The sequence below is a fragment of the Bufo gargarizans genome, chromosome 5, assembly GCF_014858855.1.
Source record: "Bufo gargarizans isolate SCDJY-AF-19 chromosome 5, ASM1485885v1, whole genome shotgun sequence".
Classification (NCBI taxonomy): Eukaryota; Metazoa; Chordata; class Amphibia; order Anura; family Bufonidae; genus Bufo; species Bufo gargarizans.
In genome coordinates, this window is record NC_058084.1 from 274,747,309 (window position 1) to 274,765,423 (window position 18,115).

The window sequence follows — 18,115 nt, forward strand, 5'->3', positions numbered from 1 at the left end:
AAATTATCCTTGGGAAACACAGTCCTCATCCCTGACTACCAGGACCAGGTAGCTCTCTGTCAGTACATGGCGGCCTCCCCTCTCTGCCACGCTGCTCCGATGTGTACTGGTGCTTATTCTGACACTAGGGCTGGGTTCACATTCTATTTTTGCCATCCATTTAATGCATACCAAAAATTTTATGCGTTAACAGATGCATCAGACTGATGCCGTACAGTGGCGTCCGTTCACCATACAGTTCCATGGTAGAAAAAAAAAATTACGTTAATGTATGCATTTTTTTTAATAGACTCTGCAGGATACAAAAACATGGAGTGCTGCACATTTGTATACATCAAACAGATAGGAAATACAATCTTTCTAGGCTCCAGCAGAGCACATTTTTTTGTTTCCCTTTAAAATGCATACAAATGGCCCCTGATTTAAATACATATTTTTTGTGGGAATTTTTGCCAATGATCCTCCTCTGGTATATGACTGTCCATGTTGTGGGACTATTTGTGTAGTTCTAGTAAGTGTTTGCTCCAAATATGTCCTGAAGGTATTCCAGGTTCGCCTGCCATTAAAGTGGGCCTGCTGCGAACTTGCGGTTTGCGAATATTTGATCACGTTCACGAACCGCCCCGGCCAATGTTTGTCCATCACTAACTAGGTCCTCCCATGTAGTTCTGGGTTGATTCCTGACCTTTCTCAGAATCATTCTTACTCCACAAGGCAAGATCTTGCATGGAGCCCTAGACTAAGGAAGATTGACAGTCGTCTTGTGTTTCTTCTATTTTCTAATAATTGCACCAACAGTTGTTGCCTTCTCACCAAGCTGCTTGCCAATTGTCCTGTAGACCATCCCAAACTTGTGCAGGTCTACAATTTTGTTCCTGGTGTCCTTAGGCAGCTCTTTGGTCTTGGCCAGGGTGGAGAGGTTGGAGTGTGATTGAGTGTGTGGGCAGGTGTCTTTTATGCAGGTAACAAGTTCAAACAGGTTCAATTGAGTGCAGAGTAGGAGGGCTTCTTAAAGAAAATCGAACACATCTGTGAGAGACAGATTTCTTGCTGGTTGGTAGGCAATCAAATGCTTATTTAATGCAATACAATGCAAATTAATTATTTTAAAAATCATAACATGCAATTTATCGTGTACCTACGATCAAGATTACAGACCTCTCCATTCTTTATAGGTGGAAAAACGTGCAAAATCGCCAGTGTAACAAACATTAATTTTCCCCAATGTAAGTATGGGTATCTTATTTATTAAATTGGATTTGAAAGAACTCTAAACAGAGTAGTAGCAAAGGTTGGGATATCTTTATGTTGCGTGACTGTTTTCTTGTCTCGCTGCAAGTAAATTTGATCTATTTTTCTTTTCCACTGTGTTGCTGGCCCTATCTATCATCCATTGTGGATATCAATGGTTTTTTAAACATTTGCCAATTTCAATTTTTTCTTTGAAAAACTATTTATTTTAAAACATAATAGTTCTCCCACTGGTATGTTTCAAATAATGTTCAGTGGATGGTACAAAGTGGCATACAATTAAATTTTGCCAGCTGTGGACTTACATTTAGTAAATGTGCAGACACAACCATTTGCAGTAGCTGCTGCATATGTTGCAAATATTCTCTACCCACAAAGTCAACAGAGAAATGTATAGATACAAACTCTCACACTATTGACACCTTCATTAATTGTAATACTAAAAAGTCATATATCGCACCATGTGTACAGAGTGCAATTTAACATATGTTGGCTGCACGAGTAGGATCAGGGAACATACAGCCAGGTCCATAAATATTAGGACATCGACACAATTCTAACATTTTTGGCTGTATACACCACCACAATGGATGTAATATGAAACAAACAAGATGTGCTTTAACTGCAGACTGTCAGCTTTAATTTTAGGGTAATTACATCCAAATCAGGTGAACGGTGTAGGAATTACAACAGTTTGCATAGGAACTGGTTCTCTTGTAATTATTGATGATGTGACTGCTGACAAAATCAGCAGGGTGAATTCTGAAGTGTTTCAGGCAATATTATCTGCTCATATTCAGCCAAATGCTTCAGAACTCGTTGGACGGCGCTTCACAGTGCAGATTAACAAGACCCAAAGCATAATGCAAAAGCAACCAAAGAGTTTTTTAAGGGAAAGAAGTGGAATGTTATACAACGACCAAGTCAATCACCTGACCTGAATCCGATTGAGCATGCATTTCAGTTGCTGAAGACAAAACTGAAGGGAAAATGCCCCAAGAACAAGCAGGAGCTGAAGACAGTTGCATTCTGGTGATGTCTATGAGTTCCAGACTTCAGGCTGTAATTGACTGCAGAATTTGCAACCAAGTATTAAAAAGTGAAATTTTGATGTATGATTATTATTCTGTCCCATTACTTTTGGTTCCTTAACAAGTGGGAGGCACATATGCAAACTGTTGTAATTCCTACACCGTTCACCTGATTTGGATGTACATACCCTCAAATTAAAGCTGACAGTCTGCTGTTAAAGCACATCCTGTTTGTTTCATTTCAAATCCATTGTGGTGGTGTATAGAGCCAAAAATGTTAGAATTGAGTCGATGTCCCAATATTTATGGACCTGGCTGTATTACTGAGACTTTGAATATGCACGTCAGTAACCCTTCTAATGTGTCCAAACACTTCAGAGAAGTACATGTTAATGATTTATCTTTTTTTGTTTTTTCCGCTATAGGACTATATTCTATAGTTAGTTATATTCTCTAACAGAGGAGGGAACGTATGGAGACACCTCCTGAATAGAGCGGCTTATTGGGTATTGATGTTAAATACCTCTTTTCCATAGGCCAAATGCACATGTGAACGGTCCGTGGTATCACAGCCTAGCATCCTGATGACAGCAGGAGTGCACGGCGTCATTGGTTGCTATGAGACCCTGCGCTTCATGCAGCCGCTGCACTACAGTGATATACTCGTATGATCTATGGATACCACGGACGAGACTTTTCTTGTGAATCTTTTTCTATTGACAGGGCTGAATTCTTATTTTGTCAAAAGGAGTATGGACCTTTCTTTGACTATTACTAAACCTTAATTTTAATGAAAGATAAAGATGACATCAACAAGACTGCCTTCAATACTGGGATACGTACTGATAAAGCTGCCCCTAATCAGGGCTGATCACATTTGCTCTACTGCTCCAAAGTTTTACGTGCAAGGAAGAAAATAACTGTGACACACACACATTGGGTTTAAAGCAAATTCTTGTTTATTATAGGAAGTACAGCAGTTTATATAGACATCAGAGAGGCATTCCCCCTGAGGCATGTGGCATTGTTGCATTGGCTGAAAAATGAGATAACACTTGGTATCTGCCCATTGTGCATTGTTTTACTAACTGTGGTATGTGAACTATGTAAATATCTAACTACAAGCGCCATCTTGTGATGGAGTTCTCTAACAGCAAAAAAAGCATATATGACGTAGCAGGGAGGCACGTACTCTTGGGTACGATGGAACCTTTGTGCTCTGGAGAAGGTAAGGTGTTTGTCCGAGAGCTAAAGTATGTCGGAGCTTTCTTAGCTGAATTCAAAGAATGTAGTCCACATCTCTTTCAGTCCCCCCATGGACCTAATTTTTTCCCTAATGAAAGCTTAGCACATCTGTCCACATGCTTTGAATCCTCTTCTCAAGCTTCCCTAACAACCTAGCCTAGTGTATTGCCTCCCATGAGACTGGACTTAGCATGGGAAAGTCAGATGTCAGTCCCTATGGTCAATGATCTCCAGGTGGCATTATAAGCAGGAAGGGGGCCAACAGTACGAAGTGGACCTTGTCTTCCATCCTCACGGAGGTCTCCCGTCCTTATGGAGGTCTCCCATGAGCATCTCCGGGGTAGGCCTCAGCTACGACTTTTAACAAAAACCTCCTAATGTAGGGGATGACACAACAAACAATTAACGTAAATAGCAGAATTTACTATAAAATTCCAGAATAGTCCTTTTAGGGCATTCATGACCTGATCATTGATTGGTGTGAACATAAGAATTATCAATACTGGGAGTCTTTGGGCTATACTATTAATGGGTCACTGGGCTAGAAGTATCGGACTGTAATAAATTTGTTCTTCCTTTTGCACACCTCTTCCTTAGCCCAGAAACCTATTTTTACTATCTCAATAAGAATCCATATTCTTTTAGTCAGGATCCGCAGTCACACAAGGGGGAACAAGAAATATGTTTTCAAGCCTCCCGACTCAATACATTCTTGAAATGACTTGAATTTGGCCTTCCTCAAGCATCACTGATGTGCTTGTGGTCAACAACACTTGAAATGGACCATCAAACCAGGATTTGAGGACAGGACTTTTCAAACGTGTCTTTTTACCACCACCCAATCTCCAGACACAAGTGGGTGGGTTCCTGGTGCTTTATCAACATCTGGAAGTGAAGCAAAAACTCGAGAATGTATTTTAGTCAAATGCTTGTGCAAATTGATCAGATAATCTGTCAGACAACCATGTTGCATCTGGAGCTACTGTGGGAAATACAATCCTGTCCTTGTGCCTGACACACTAAGGACCTTATAAGGACTAAGGCCTGTCTCACGGTTAGGGGTATACCTTATTGAAAATATGGCTACCAGCAGGCACTCTGTTCATGGCTTACCATTACCTGCCATGGCTTTTTTAATCTTTACCTTTAATGTCCCGTTCATTTCCTTTTGTCCCTACTCTACCGCTGCTTTGTGGATGGTACAAAAGATGTAAGGTCTGTTCTACACTCAAAACCTTCATTATCTTCTGCATCACTTCACCTGTGAAGTAAACACCTCTCACTTTCAACTGTCTCAGGTACCCCATAACTGTATACAACTTTGGCCATAATCGTCTTTGCTGTGGTCTTAGCTACCGGGTATGCTTCTGGCCATCCTGAAAACAAGTCATCAGACATCAATACATGCTCATACATGCCCACCTTCCCCACCTGGTTCTGTAAGGTCTTAAGAACTTCCAGTGAGACAGGGACCTGAGCTGTGTCCACTAAGGCAGTAGTCTGCCTAGGCAATTTAGGCAAACATTGTTGCCGCCTGATCTGCCTTGGCTTTTCCCTTTGCCTTCTCTGAGTCCAGTGGAGTAGCGTGGGTTGCCAGCACCTGGGGCAAGCCAAAAATTGCCCTCCGCAGCCTATGGGCACACTCCATTTAACAGATAATGTAGTAGATCACTTGCAGTCCTATGTAACGCCACAGATAACACAGTGATAGCTCTCTGAGTACAGATAATGTAGTAGATGTTACCTGCAGTCCTATGCAACACCACAGATAACAGTGATAACTCTCTGTGTACAGATAATGTAGTAGCTTCACCTGAAGTCTTGTGTAACACCTACGATAACACAGTGATAACTTTCTGAGTACAGATAATGTAGTAGATGTCACCTGCAGTCCTATGTAACACCACAGATAGCAGTAATAACTCTCTGAGTACAGATAATGTAGTATATGGGTGTGAGCCCCCAGAATTCAGAACACACACAGTGATGTGGCAGGATGGGCCAAATTCTCAATCTCCTCCCCAACCCTACTGTAAAACAGATATGTGTATGGACATTATTATATACAGGAGAATACAGCAACATACCTGTTACATCCAGTGACGTCTCCTGTGATGCAGACTTTACTCAACATCTTCATTCAGAGATAAGACCGCCATGATACCTTCTTTCAGCCGCTTCTAGTCTCTGCAGAGTTTCACAGAAAAAAAAATTAGGTTCCTCACTTTACTATCATCCTCTCCTTCCTGGTGTCTGAACACTGTCATCCTGCTGCCCCCCAATGCTGTGCTAGAGCCAGACAGATTTTCCCCCATTCCCCATAATATTATTCCCCCTGTATTGTAATGGCCCCCTCTGTATTAGTATTATTATTAATATTAATATATCAATGACCCCCTCTGTATTATTATTATTAATATAATGGCCCCTCTTTTTTTATATAATGGCCCCTACTTTATTATTAATATAATGGGCCCCTCTTTATTATTAATATAATGGCCCCCTCTTTGTTATTAATATATTGGCCCCTCTTTATTATTAATATAATGGCCCCTTCTTTATTTTTAATATAATGACCCCCTCTTTATTATGAATGTATTGGCCCCCTCTTTGGAATTAATGTATTGGCCCCCTCTTTGGTATTAATGTAATGGCCCCTCTTTATTATTAATGTAATGGCCCCATCTTTATTATTAATGTAATGGCCCCCTCTTTATTATTAATATAATGGCCACTCCACTCTTATTAGTATGATGTCCTCAGTCCTCCTCTCTCTGCTCCTCCCCCACCCCCATAGTGCCCCCAGTACTTCTGAAATTAGCGTAGGGTACATAAAAAAAATAAAAATACTTACCTCTCTCCATCACAGCTTGTGGTGTCCCGTCACAGGTGGTCACAAATGCCTCATTGTGCCTTCCCGCGCCGCGTCATCTCGTCATTTCGCGAGATCCGATGCAAGAGGTCACAGTGAGGTAATCGTGACCGAGTCCTGCGTCACTCTACTGTCTTATAGGCTATAAGGCATAACGGAGGGGACAGAAGCCATAGGCTCCCGTGGCCCTCATTGAAATTCCTGCTGTCTGGCGTCCCCTGTAATTTGGCGCCCGAGGCAAAAGCCCCCGCCCCATTCTACTCCACTGTCTGAGTCAGTTTTACAGTAACCTTTGTTTTTTTCACCGCCACTCAAGTTGGCGACATGAGGGCTTCTATAAGAGACCTCACTGCTTCCCCATTATGATCGGTTTACCTGAAGCGGTCAGGAAGTCTCTGGCTTTCCAAATGGGTCCATAGTCATGGGCTGTACCTGGAATCAACGTAAATGTTGACTGCTTTTCCATCTGCATATCTGCAAGCCATTTCCAGAGCCCTTTAGCTCTGCTTCTTGGGCAAACATGTGTGGTGGTAGCGGATCTGTTTTTTAGTGTCATGTTTAATCACCACTGCCCAACCTGTGTAGTAACTGCCATCCTGGCCATACCTCGATCCATCCACAAAGAGCACATGATCTGGATTATCTAATAGCTGATTTAACAAATCCTGCTGTCCCTTGTGACATTTATATGCAAACAGTGAACATGAACCTCTGGATCTGGAAGTCTGAAGAAAAGTTTAAGTGCCCTAACTCTTCCCCTACCCCCTTCCCCCTTGCTCCAGAGGCAACAGGGTGGCTGGATCCAAAATATTAAATTTTTTAACATTTCAGGTGTTATATGAATACCCTTTGCCAACGAACACACATTATATTAATCAATTAAAGTGGATGATCATACATCAACACAATAATATCCTTGATAGGCACAATATTTTGATGAATAGATTGATGGAAAAAGTTACAATAGCTGGAAATCTGTGATAGAGAAACACTTCTATAAAGATAATATTATCTAGAATGGTCCCATATGTTAGTAATTAGGACAAATAATCAACACGATGAATCCATGATAGTACTTAAAACACTTGATCTATAATCGTCAGTAAATAAGTTTGTGATACGTCATGATCGTCTGTAACAGTGTCAATTGTGAGAAGCCAAGAAAGGTAATACAATCTAGAATGAGAGTTTATGACATGATCCTATGTGTTAGTAGTAGGTTAAGAAATCAACACAATAAACATATGGTTGGGATCAGTTATTAACTGTTAATTTAGTAACTTCTTGGTGTACTAAAACACAAATATACTGTTGAGAAACACACATTTGTGTACCAGTTGTTGTCTCTCTCATGCCTTTTTGAGAAATTTGGACACAATGACAGTGTCTGGAGGTGGCAGCAGTAGCAGCAGCAGGAGAAGGGCACCAATTGGCACAATAACAGAGCCTGCAGTTGGCAGCTACAGGAGAAATCCACCGAGTGGCACAATGATACAGTCTGGAGATGGCAGCATCATGAGAAGGCCACAGAGTGGCACAATCACATAGTCTATAGTTGGCAGCATTAAGAGAAGGCCACCAAGTGGCACAATGACAGAGTCTGGAGTTGGCAGCATCAGGAGAAGGCCACCGAGTGGCACAAGGATAAAGTCTGGAGATGGCAGTATCAGGAGAAGGCCACCGAGTGGCACAATGACACAGTCTGGAGGTGGCAGCAGTATGAGGAGGCCACCGAGTAGCACAATGACAGAGTCTGGAGTTGGAAGCAGTATTAGGAGGCCACCAAGTGGCACAATGACAGATTCTGGAGGTGGCAGCAGTGTGAGGATTCCACCGAGTAGCACAATGACACAGTCTGGAGTTGGCAGCATCAGGAGAAGGCCACCTAGTTTCACAATGACACAGTCTATAGTTGGCGGCAGCAGTTAGAGGAGGCCACGGAGTGGCACTATGACAGAGCCTGAAGGTGGTGGCAGCTGCAGCAGCATCAGGAAAAGTCCACCAAGTGGCACAATTACACAGTCTGGAGTTGGCAGCAGTATGAGGAGGCCACCGAGTGACACAATCACACAGTCTGGAGGTGGTGGAAGCAGCAGCAGCATTATGTGAGCAATGTATGTGAGGTATGGAGCATGTATGTATGTTATTTTTATGTTATTCGTTAATAAGTTCAAAGACGTGTGTGTAAAAGTATGAGAAAGTGTTCTTTCTATATGTCTGTTCGACATTGAATGTTATGTCTGTGTGGACCGGAATCTGACCTTGTGTGTTGCCAACTAGAAAACTGACTAGTAGAGGAAGCTCATGCATGCCAAGTTTACTGTGAGCGAAATTGTGGCGAAACCAACCTCGCCACTGGTTTTGGAGGGGCCTGGCTACTAGCCTCTTGCCCCGGGATTATGGGCCCTCTCATCAGCCAGGCCTCCTTTGTTCACAAAGGACATGGACTAACTTGAACCCCTTGTCTAATTCGTGCCATTTTGGGATGTTAAATGTCTATGTGTATTGAAAAGGGTGGGTCATTGTATATGTTGAGTAGTGAGGTCTGTTCCATTGTCTGATATAGCAATAGTGAAGGAGATGCACAGGAATGCTGATCCTCCAACCAAGGGTGCTCACAGTCCTACAGTGTCACCCCACTGTTGAATAGAGTAAAGTATTATAGATAAAAAGACTGGGCACACCTAGGATATGAGGACAAATGCTTTAATTGGTAAATATTCTGATAAAACAAAATTGAATAAAATTATGTTGAATAAAATTACAATAGGGTATAGACCACAGTCTAGATTAATTTAGGACTAGAGTTGAGCGAACACCTGGATGTTCGGGTTCGAGAAGTTCGGCCGAACATCCCGGAAATGTTCGGGTTCGGGATCCGAACCCGATCCGAACTTCGTCCCGAACCCGAACCCCATTGAAGTCAATGGGGACCCGAACTTTTCGGCACTAAAAAGGCTGTAAAACAGCCCAGGAAAGAGCTAGAGGGCTGCAAAAGGCAGCAACATGTAGGTAAATCCCCTGCAAACAAATGTGGATAGGGAAATTAATTAAAATAAAAATTAAATAAATAAAAATTAACCAAAATCAATTGGAGAGAGGTTCCATAGCAGAGAATCTGGCTTCCCGTCACCCACCACTGGAACAGTCCATTCTCAGATATTTAGGCCCCGGCACCCAGGCAGAGGAGAGAGGTCCCGTAACAGAGAATCTGTCTTCATGTCAGCAGAGAATTAGTCTGCATGTCATAGCAGAGAATGAGGCTTCACGTCAGCCACCACTGCAACAGTCCATTGGCATATATTTAGGCCCAGCACCCAGGCAGAGGAGGGAGGTCCCGTAACAGAGAATCTGTCTTCATGTCAGCAGAGAATTAGTCTGCATGTCATAGCAGAGAATGAGGCTTCACGTCAGCCACCACTGCAACAGTCCATTGGCATATATTTAGGCCCAGCACACACACAGGCAGAGGAGAGAGGTCCCGTAACAGAGAATCTGGCTTCATGTCAGCAGAGAATCAGTCTGCATGTCATAGCAGAGAATGAGGCTTCACGTCAGCCACCACTGCAACAGTCCATTGGCATATATTTAGGCCCAGCACACACACAGGCAGAGGAGAGAGGTCCCGTAACAGAGAATCTGGCTTCATGTCAGCAGAGAATCAGTCTGCATGTCATAGCAGAGAATGAGGCTTCACGTCAGCCACCACTGCAACAGTCCATTGGCATATATTTAGGCCCAGCACCCAGGCAGAGGAGGGAGGTCCCGTAACAGAGAATCTGTCTTCATGTCAGCAGAGAATTAGTCTGCATGTCATAGCAGAGAATGAGGCTTCACGTCAGCCACCACTGCAACAGTCCATTGGCATATATTTAGGCCCAGCACACACACAGGCAGAGGAGAGAGGTCCCGTAACAGAGAATCTGGCTTCATGTCAGCAGAGAATCAGTCTGCATGTCATAGCAGAGAATGAGGCTTCACGTCACCCACCACTGCAACAGTCCATTGGCATATATTTAGGCCTAGCACACAGGCAGAGCAGAGAGGTCCCGTAACAGACAATCTGGCTTCATGTCAGCAGAGAATCAGTCTGCATGTCATAGCAGAGAATCAGGCTTCACGTCACCCACCACTGCAACAGTCCATTGGCATATATTTAGGCCTAGCACACAGGCAGAGCAGAGAGGTCCCGTAACAGACAATCTGGCTTCATGACAGCAGAGAATTAGTCTGCATGTCATAGCAGAGAATGAGGCTTCACGTCAGCCACCACTGCAACAGTCCATTGGCATATATTTAGGCCCAGCACCCAGGCAGAGGAGAGAGGTCCCGTAACAGACAATCTGGCTTCATGGCAGCAGAGAATTAGTCTGCATGTCATAGCAGAGAATCAGGCTTCACGTCAGCCACCACTGCAACAGTCCATTGTCATAAATTTAGGCCCAGCACCCAGGCAGAGGAGAGAGGTCCCGTAACAGACAATCTGGCTTCATGTCAGCAGAGAATTAGTCTGCATGTCATAGCAGAGAATGAGGCTTCACGTCAGCCACCACTGCAACAGTCCATTGGCATATATTTAGGCCTAGCACACAGGCAGAGCAGAGAGGTCCCGTAACAGACAATCTGGCTTCATGACAGCAGAGAATCAGTCTGCATGTCATAGCAGAGAATCAGGCTTCACGTCAGCCACCACTGCAACAGTCCATTGTCATAAATTTAGGCCCAGCACCCAGGCAGAGGAGAGAGGTCCCGTAACAGAGAATCTGGCTTCATGTCAGCAGAGAATCAGTCTTCATATCATAGCAGAGAATCAGGCTTCACGTCACCCACCACTGTAAGAGTCAATTTTCATAAATTTAGGCCCAGAACCCAGGCAGAGGAGAAAGGTCCCGTAACAGACAATCTGGCTTCATGTCAGCAGAGAATCAGTCTTCATATCATAGCCTAGAATCAGGCTTCACGTCACCCACCACTGTAAGAGTCAATTTTCATAAATTTAGGCCCAGAACCCAGGCAGAGGAGAAAGGTCCCGTAACAGACAATCTGGCTTCATGTCAGCAGAGAATCAGTCTTCATATCATAGCAGAGAATCAGGCTTCACGTCACCCACCACTGCAACAGTCAATTGTCATAAATTTAGGCCCAGCACCCAGGCAGAGGAGAGAGCTCCCGTAACAGAGGATCTGGCTTCATGTCAGCAGAGAATCAGTCTGCATGTCATAGCAGAGAATGAGGCTTCACGTCACCCACCACTGCAACAGTCCATTGGCATATATTTAGGCCTAGCACACAGGCAGAGCAGAGAGGTCCCGTAACAGACAATCTGGCTTCATGTCAGCAGAGAATCAGTCTGCATGTCATAGCAGAGAATGAGGCTTCACGTCACCCACCACTGCAACAGTCCATTGGCATATATTTAGGCCTAGCACACAGGCAGAGCAGAGAGGTCCCGTAACAGACAATCTGGCTTCATGACAGCAGAGAATCAGTCTGCATGTCATAGCAGAGAATGAGGCTTCACGTCACCCACCACTGCAACAGTCCATTGGCATATATTTAGGCCTAGCACACAGGCAGAGCAGAGAGGTCCCGTAACAGACAATCTGGCTTCATGTCAGCAGAGAATCAGTCTGCATGTCATAGCAGAGAATGAGGCTTCACGTCACCCACCACTGCAACAGTCCATTGGCATATATTTAGGCCTAGCACACAGGCAGAGCAGAGAGGTCCCGTAACAGACAATCTGGCTTCATGACAGCAGAGAATCAGTCTGCATGTCATAGCAGAGAATGAGGCTTCACGTCACCCACCACTGCAACAGTCCATTGGCATATATTTAGGCCTAGCACACAGGCAGAGCAGAGAGGTCCCGTAACAGACAATCTGGCTTCATGTCAGCAGAGAATCAGTCTGCATGTCATAGCAGAGAATGAGGCTTCACGTCACCCACCACTGCAACAGTCCATTGGCATATATTTAGGCCTAGCACACAGGCAGAGCAGAGAGGTCCCGTAACAGACAATCTGGCTTCATGACAGCAGAGAATCAGTCTGCATGTCATAGCAGAGAATGAGGCTTCACGTCACCCACCACTGCAACAGTCCATTGGCATATATTTAGGCCTAGCACACAGGCAGAGCAGAGAGGTCCCGTAACAGACAATCTGGCTTCATGACAGCAGAGAATCAGTCTGCATGTCATAGCAGAGAATGAGGCTTCACGTCACCCACCACTGCAACAGTCCATTGGCATATATTTAGGCCTAGCACACAGGCAGAGCAGAGAGGTCCCGTAACAGACAATCTGGCTTCATGTCAGCAGAGAATCAGTCTGCATGTCATAGCAGAGAATGAGGCTTCACGTCACCCACCACTGCAACAGTCCATTGGCATATATTTAGGCCTAGCACACAGGCAGAGCAGAGAGGTCCCGTAACAGACGATCTGGCTTCATGTCAGCAGAGAATCAGTCTGCATGTCATAGCAGAGAATCAGGCTTCACGTCAGCCACCACTGCAACAGTCCATGGTCATAAATTTAGGCCCAGCACCCAGGCAGAGGAGAGAGGTCCCGTAACAGACAATCTGGCTTCATGTCAGCAGAGAATTAGTCTGCATGTCATAGCAGAGAATCAGGCTTCATGTCAGCCACCACTGCAACAGTCCATTGGCATATATTTAGGCCTAGCACACAGGCAGAGGAGAGGTTCATTCAACTTTGGGTAGCATCGCAATATAATGGTAAAATGAAAATAAAAATAGGATTGAATGAGGAAGTGCCCTGGAGTCCAATAATATATGGTTATGGGGAGGTAGTTAATGTCTAATCTGGACAAGGGACGGACAGGTCCTGTGGGATCCATGCCTGGTTCATTTTTATGAACGTCAGCTTGTCCACATTGGCTGTAGACAGGCGGCTGCGTTTGTCTGTAATGACGCCCCCTGCCGTGCTGAATACACGTTCAGACAAAACGCTGGCTGCCGGGCAGGCCAGCACCTCCAAGGCATAAAAGGCTAGCTCTGGCCACGTGGACAATTTAGAGACCCAGAAGTTGAATGGGGCCGAACCATCAGTCAGTACGTGGAGGGGTGTGCACACGTACTGTTCCACCATGTTAGTGAAATGTTGCCTCCTGCTAACACGTTGCGTATCAGGTGGTGGTGCAGTTAGCTGTGGCGTGTTGACAAAAGTTTTCCACATCTCTGCCATGCTAACCCTGCCCTCAGAGGAGCTGGCCGTGACACAGCTGCCTTGGCGACCTCTTGCTCCTCCTCTGCCTTGGCCTTGGGCTTCCACTTGTTCCCCTGTGACATTTGGGAATGCTCTCAGTAGCGCGTCTACCAACGTGCGCTTGTACTCGCGCATCTTCCTATCACGCTCCAGTGCAGGAAGTAAGGTGGGCACATTGTCTTTGTAGCGTGGATCCAGCAGGGTGGCAACCCAGTAGTCCGCACAGGTTAAAATGTGGGCAACTCTGCTGTCGTTGCGCAGGCACTGCAGCATGTAGTCGCTCATGTGTGCCAGGCTGCCCAGGGGTAAGGACAAGCTGTCCTCTGTGGGAGGCGTATCGTCATCGTCCTGCCTTTCCCCCCAGCCACGCACCAGTGATGGACCCGAGCTGCGTTGGGTGCCACCCCGCTGTGACCATGCTTCATCCTCATCCTCCTCCACCTCCTCCTCATCCTCGTCCTCCTCGTCCTCCAGTAGTGGGCCCTGGCTGGCCACATTTGTACCTGGCCTCTGCTGTTGCAAAAAACCTCCCTCTGAGTCACTTCGAAGAGACTGGCCTGAAAGTGCTAAAAATGACCCCTCTTCCTCATCCTCCTCCTCCTCCTCCTGGGCCACCTCCTGTTCCATCATCGCCCTAAGTGTTTTCTCAAGGAGACATAGAAGTGGTATTGTAACGCTGATAACGGTGTCATCGCCACTGGCCATGTTGGTGGAGTACTCGAAACAGCGCAACAGGGCACACAGGTCTCGCATGGAGGCCCAGTCATTGGTGGTGAAGTGGTGCTGTTCTGTAGTGCGACTGACCCGTGCGTGCTGCAGCTGAAACTCCACTATGGCCTGCTGCTGCTCGCACAGTCTGTCCAGCATGTGCAAGGTGGAGTTCCACCTGGTGGGCACGTCGCATATGAGGCGGTGAGCGGGAAGGCCGAAGTTACGCTGTAGCGCAGACAGGCGAGCAGCGGCAGGATGTGAACGCCGGAAGCGCGAACAGACGGCCCGCACTTTATGCAGCAGCTCTGACATGTCGGGGTAGTTGTGAATGAACTTCTGCACCACCAAATTCAGCACATGCGCCAAGCAAGGGATGTGCGTCAAATTGGCTAGTCCCAGAGCTGCAACGAGATTTCGCCCATTATCACACACCACCAGGCCGGGCTTGAGGCTCACCGGCAGCAACCACTCGTCGGTCTGTTGTTCAATACCCCGCCACAACTCCTGTGCGGTGTGGGGCCTGTCCCCCAAACATATGAGTTTCAGAATGGCCTGCTGACGTTTACCCCGGGCTGTGCTGAAGTTGGTGGTGAAGGTGTGTGGCTGACTGGATGAGCAGGTGGAAGAAGAGGAGGAGGAAGCCGAGAAGGAGGAGGTGGCAACAGGAGGCAAAGAATGTTGCCCTGCGATCCTTGGCGGCGGCAGGACGTGCGCCAAACAGCTCTCCGCCTGGGGCCCAGCTGCCACTACATTTACCCAGTGTGCAGTTAGGGAGATATAGCGTCCCTGGCCGTGCTTACTGGTCCACGTATCTGTGGTTAGGTGGACCTTGCTACAGATGGCGTTGCGCAGTGCACACTTGATTTTATCGGATACTTGGTTGTGCAGGGAAGGCACGGCTCTCTTGGAGAAGTAGTGCCGGCTGGGAACAACATACTGTGGGACAGCAAGCGACATGAGCTGTTTGAAGCTGTCTGTGTCCACCAGCCTAAATGACAGCATTTCATAGGCCAGTAGTTTAGAAATGCTGGCATTCAGGGCCAGGGATCGAGGGTGGCTAGGTGGGAATTTACGCTTTCTATCAAATGTTTGTGAGATGGAGAGCTGAACGCTGGCGTGTGACATGGTTGAGACGCTTGGTGACGGAGGTGGTGGTGGTGGTGTTGGTGGTACATCCCCTGTTTGCTGGGCGGCAGGTGCCAACGTTCCTCCAGAGGCGGAGGAAGAGGCCGAGGCGGCAGCAGCAGAATAGGCCGAGGCGGCAGCAGCAGAAGAGGTAGCAGGGGGAGCCTGAGTGACTTCCTTGGTTTTAAGGTGTTTACTCCACTGCAGTTCATGCTTTGCATGCAGGTGCCTGGTCATGCAGGTTGTGCTCAGGTTCAGAACGTTAATGCCTCGCTTCAGGCTCTGATGGCACAGCGTGCAAACCACTCGGGTCTTGTCGTCAGCACATTGTTTGAAGAAGTGCCATGCCAGGGAACTCCTTGAAGCTGCCTTTGGGGTGCTCGGTCCCAGATGGCGGCGGTCAGTAGCAGGCGGAGTCTCTTGGCGGCGGGTGTTCTGCTTTTGCCCACTGCTCCCTCTTTTGCTACGCTGTTGGCTCGGTCTCACCACTGCCTCTTCCTCCGAACTGTGAAAGTCAGTGGCACGACCTTCATTCCATGTGGGGTCTAGGACCTCATCGTCCCCTGCATCGTCTTCCACCCAGTCTTGATCCCTGACCTCCTGTTCAGTCTGCACACTGCAGAAAGACGCAGCAGTTGGCACCTGTGTTTCGTCATCATCAGAGACATGCTGAGGTGGTATTCCCATGTCCTCATCATCAGGAAACATAAGTGGTTGTGCGTCAGTGCATTCTATGTCTTTCACCGCTGGGGAAGGGCTAGGTGGATGCCCTTGGGAAACCCTGCCAGCGGAGTCTTCAAACAGCATAAGAGACTGCTGCATAACTTGAGGCTGAGACAGTTTCCCTGGTATGCATGGGGGTGATGTGACAGACTGATGGGGTTGGTTTTCAGGCGCCATCTGTGCGCTTTCTGCAGAAGACTGGGTGGGAGATAATGTGAACGTGCTGGATCCACTGTCGGCCACCCAATTGACTAATGCCTGTACCTGCTCAGGCCTTACCATCCTTAGAACGGCATTGGGCCCCACCATATATCGCTGTAAATTCTGGCGGCTACTGGGACCTGAGGTAGTTGGTACACTAGGACGTGTGGATGTGGCAGAACGGCCACGTCCTCTCCCAGCACCAGAGGGTCCACTAACACCACCACGACCATGTCCACGTCCGCGTCCCTTACTAGATGTTTTTCTCATTGTTATGGTTCACCACAACAACAAATATATTATTTGGCCCAATGTATTGTATTCAAAATCAGCGGGATATAAATTTGAGGCCTAGTATTTAGGCGCTGGGTGACCGGTATGGATTTAGTGACAGAATTAGACTTGGAAATGCACAGAAGCGTGTGTGTGAAGTTATTCTGAATGACCCTATGTGCACCTTCAATATTATATACCCTTTTAGGGATAGATTTCAAATAGCTCTGATATAGCAGAAACCACTAAATTATGAAATTGCTAAATTGGGAATTGTACTTCAACCCAGAACAAAAAATGTGCTTTGACGGACACTAAATATCTTGCCCAGCAACAACAGTACAGCGGTGGGTAACGAGAGATTTAGAGGGATTTAAATTTGAGGCCTAGTATTTAGGCGCTGGGTCACCGGTATGGATTTAGTGACAGAATTAGACTTGGAAATGCACAGAAGCGTGTGTGTGAAGTTATTCTGAATGACCCTATGTGCACCTTCAATATTATATACCCTTTTAGGGATAGATTTCAAATAGCTCTGATATAGCAGAAACCACTAAATTATGAAATTGCTAAATTGGGAATTGTACTTCAACCCAGAACAAGAAAATGTGCTTTGACGGACACTAAATAACTTGCCCAGCTACAGCAGTACAGCGGACTAGATTTAGCGGATATAAATTTGAGGCCTAGTATTTAGGCGCTGGGTGACAGGTATGGGTTTAGTGCAGAATTAGACTTGGAAATACACAGTAGCGGGTGTGTGTGAAGTTATTCTGAATGACCCAATGTGCACCTTGAATATTATATACCCTTTTAGGGATAGATTTCAAATAGCTCTGATATAGCAGAAACCACTAAATTATGAAATTGCTAAATTGGGAATTGTATTTCAACCCAGAACAAGAAATGTGCTTTGAACGGACACTAACTAACTCGCCCAGCTACAGCACTAAGGACAGATTTAGCGGGATATAAATTTGAGGCCTAGTATTTAGGCGCTGGGTGACAGGTATGGGTTTAGTGCCAGAATTAGACTTGGAAATACACAGTAGCGGGTGTGTGTGAAGTTATCTGAATGACCCAATGTGCACCTTGAATATTATATACCCTTTTAGGGATAGATTTCAAATAGCTCTGATATAGCAGAAACCACTAAATTATGAAATTGCTAAATTGGGAATTGTATTTCAACCCAGAACAAGAAATGTGCTTGAACGGACACTAAATACTCGCCCAGCTACAGCACTAAGGACGATTTAGCGGGATAAAATTTGAGGCCTAGTATTTAGGCGCGGGTGACAGGTATGGTTTAGTGCCAGAATTAGACTTGGAAATACACAGTAGCGGTGTGTGTGAAGTTATTCTGAATACCCAATGTGCACCTTGAATATTATAACCCTTTTAGGATAGATTTCAAATAGCTCTGATAGCAGAAACCACTAAATTATGAAATT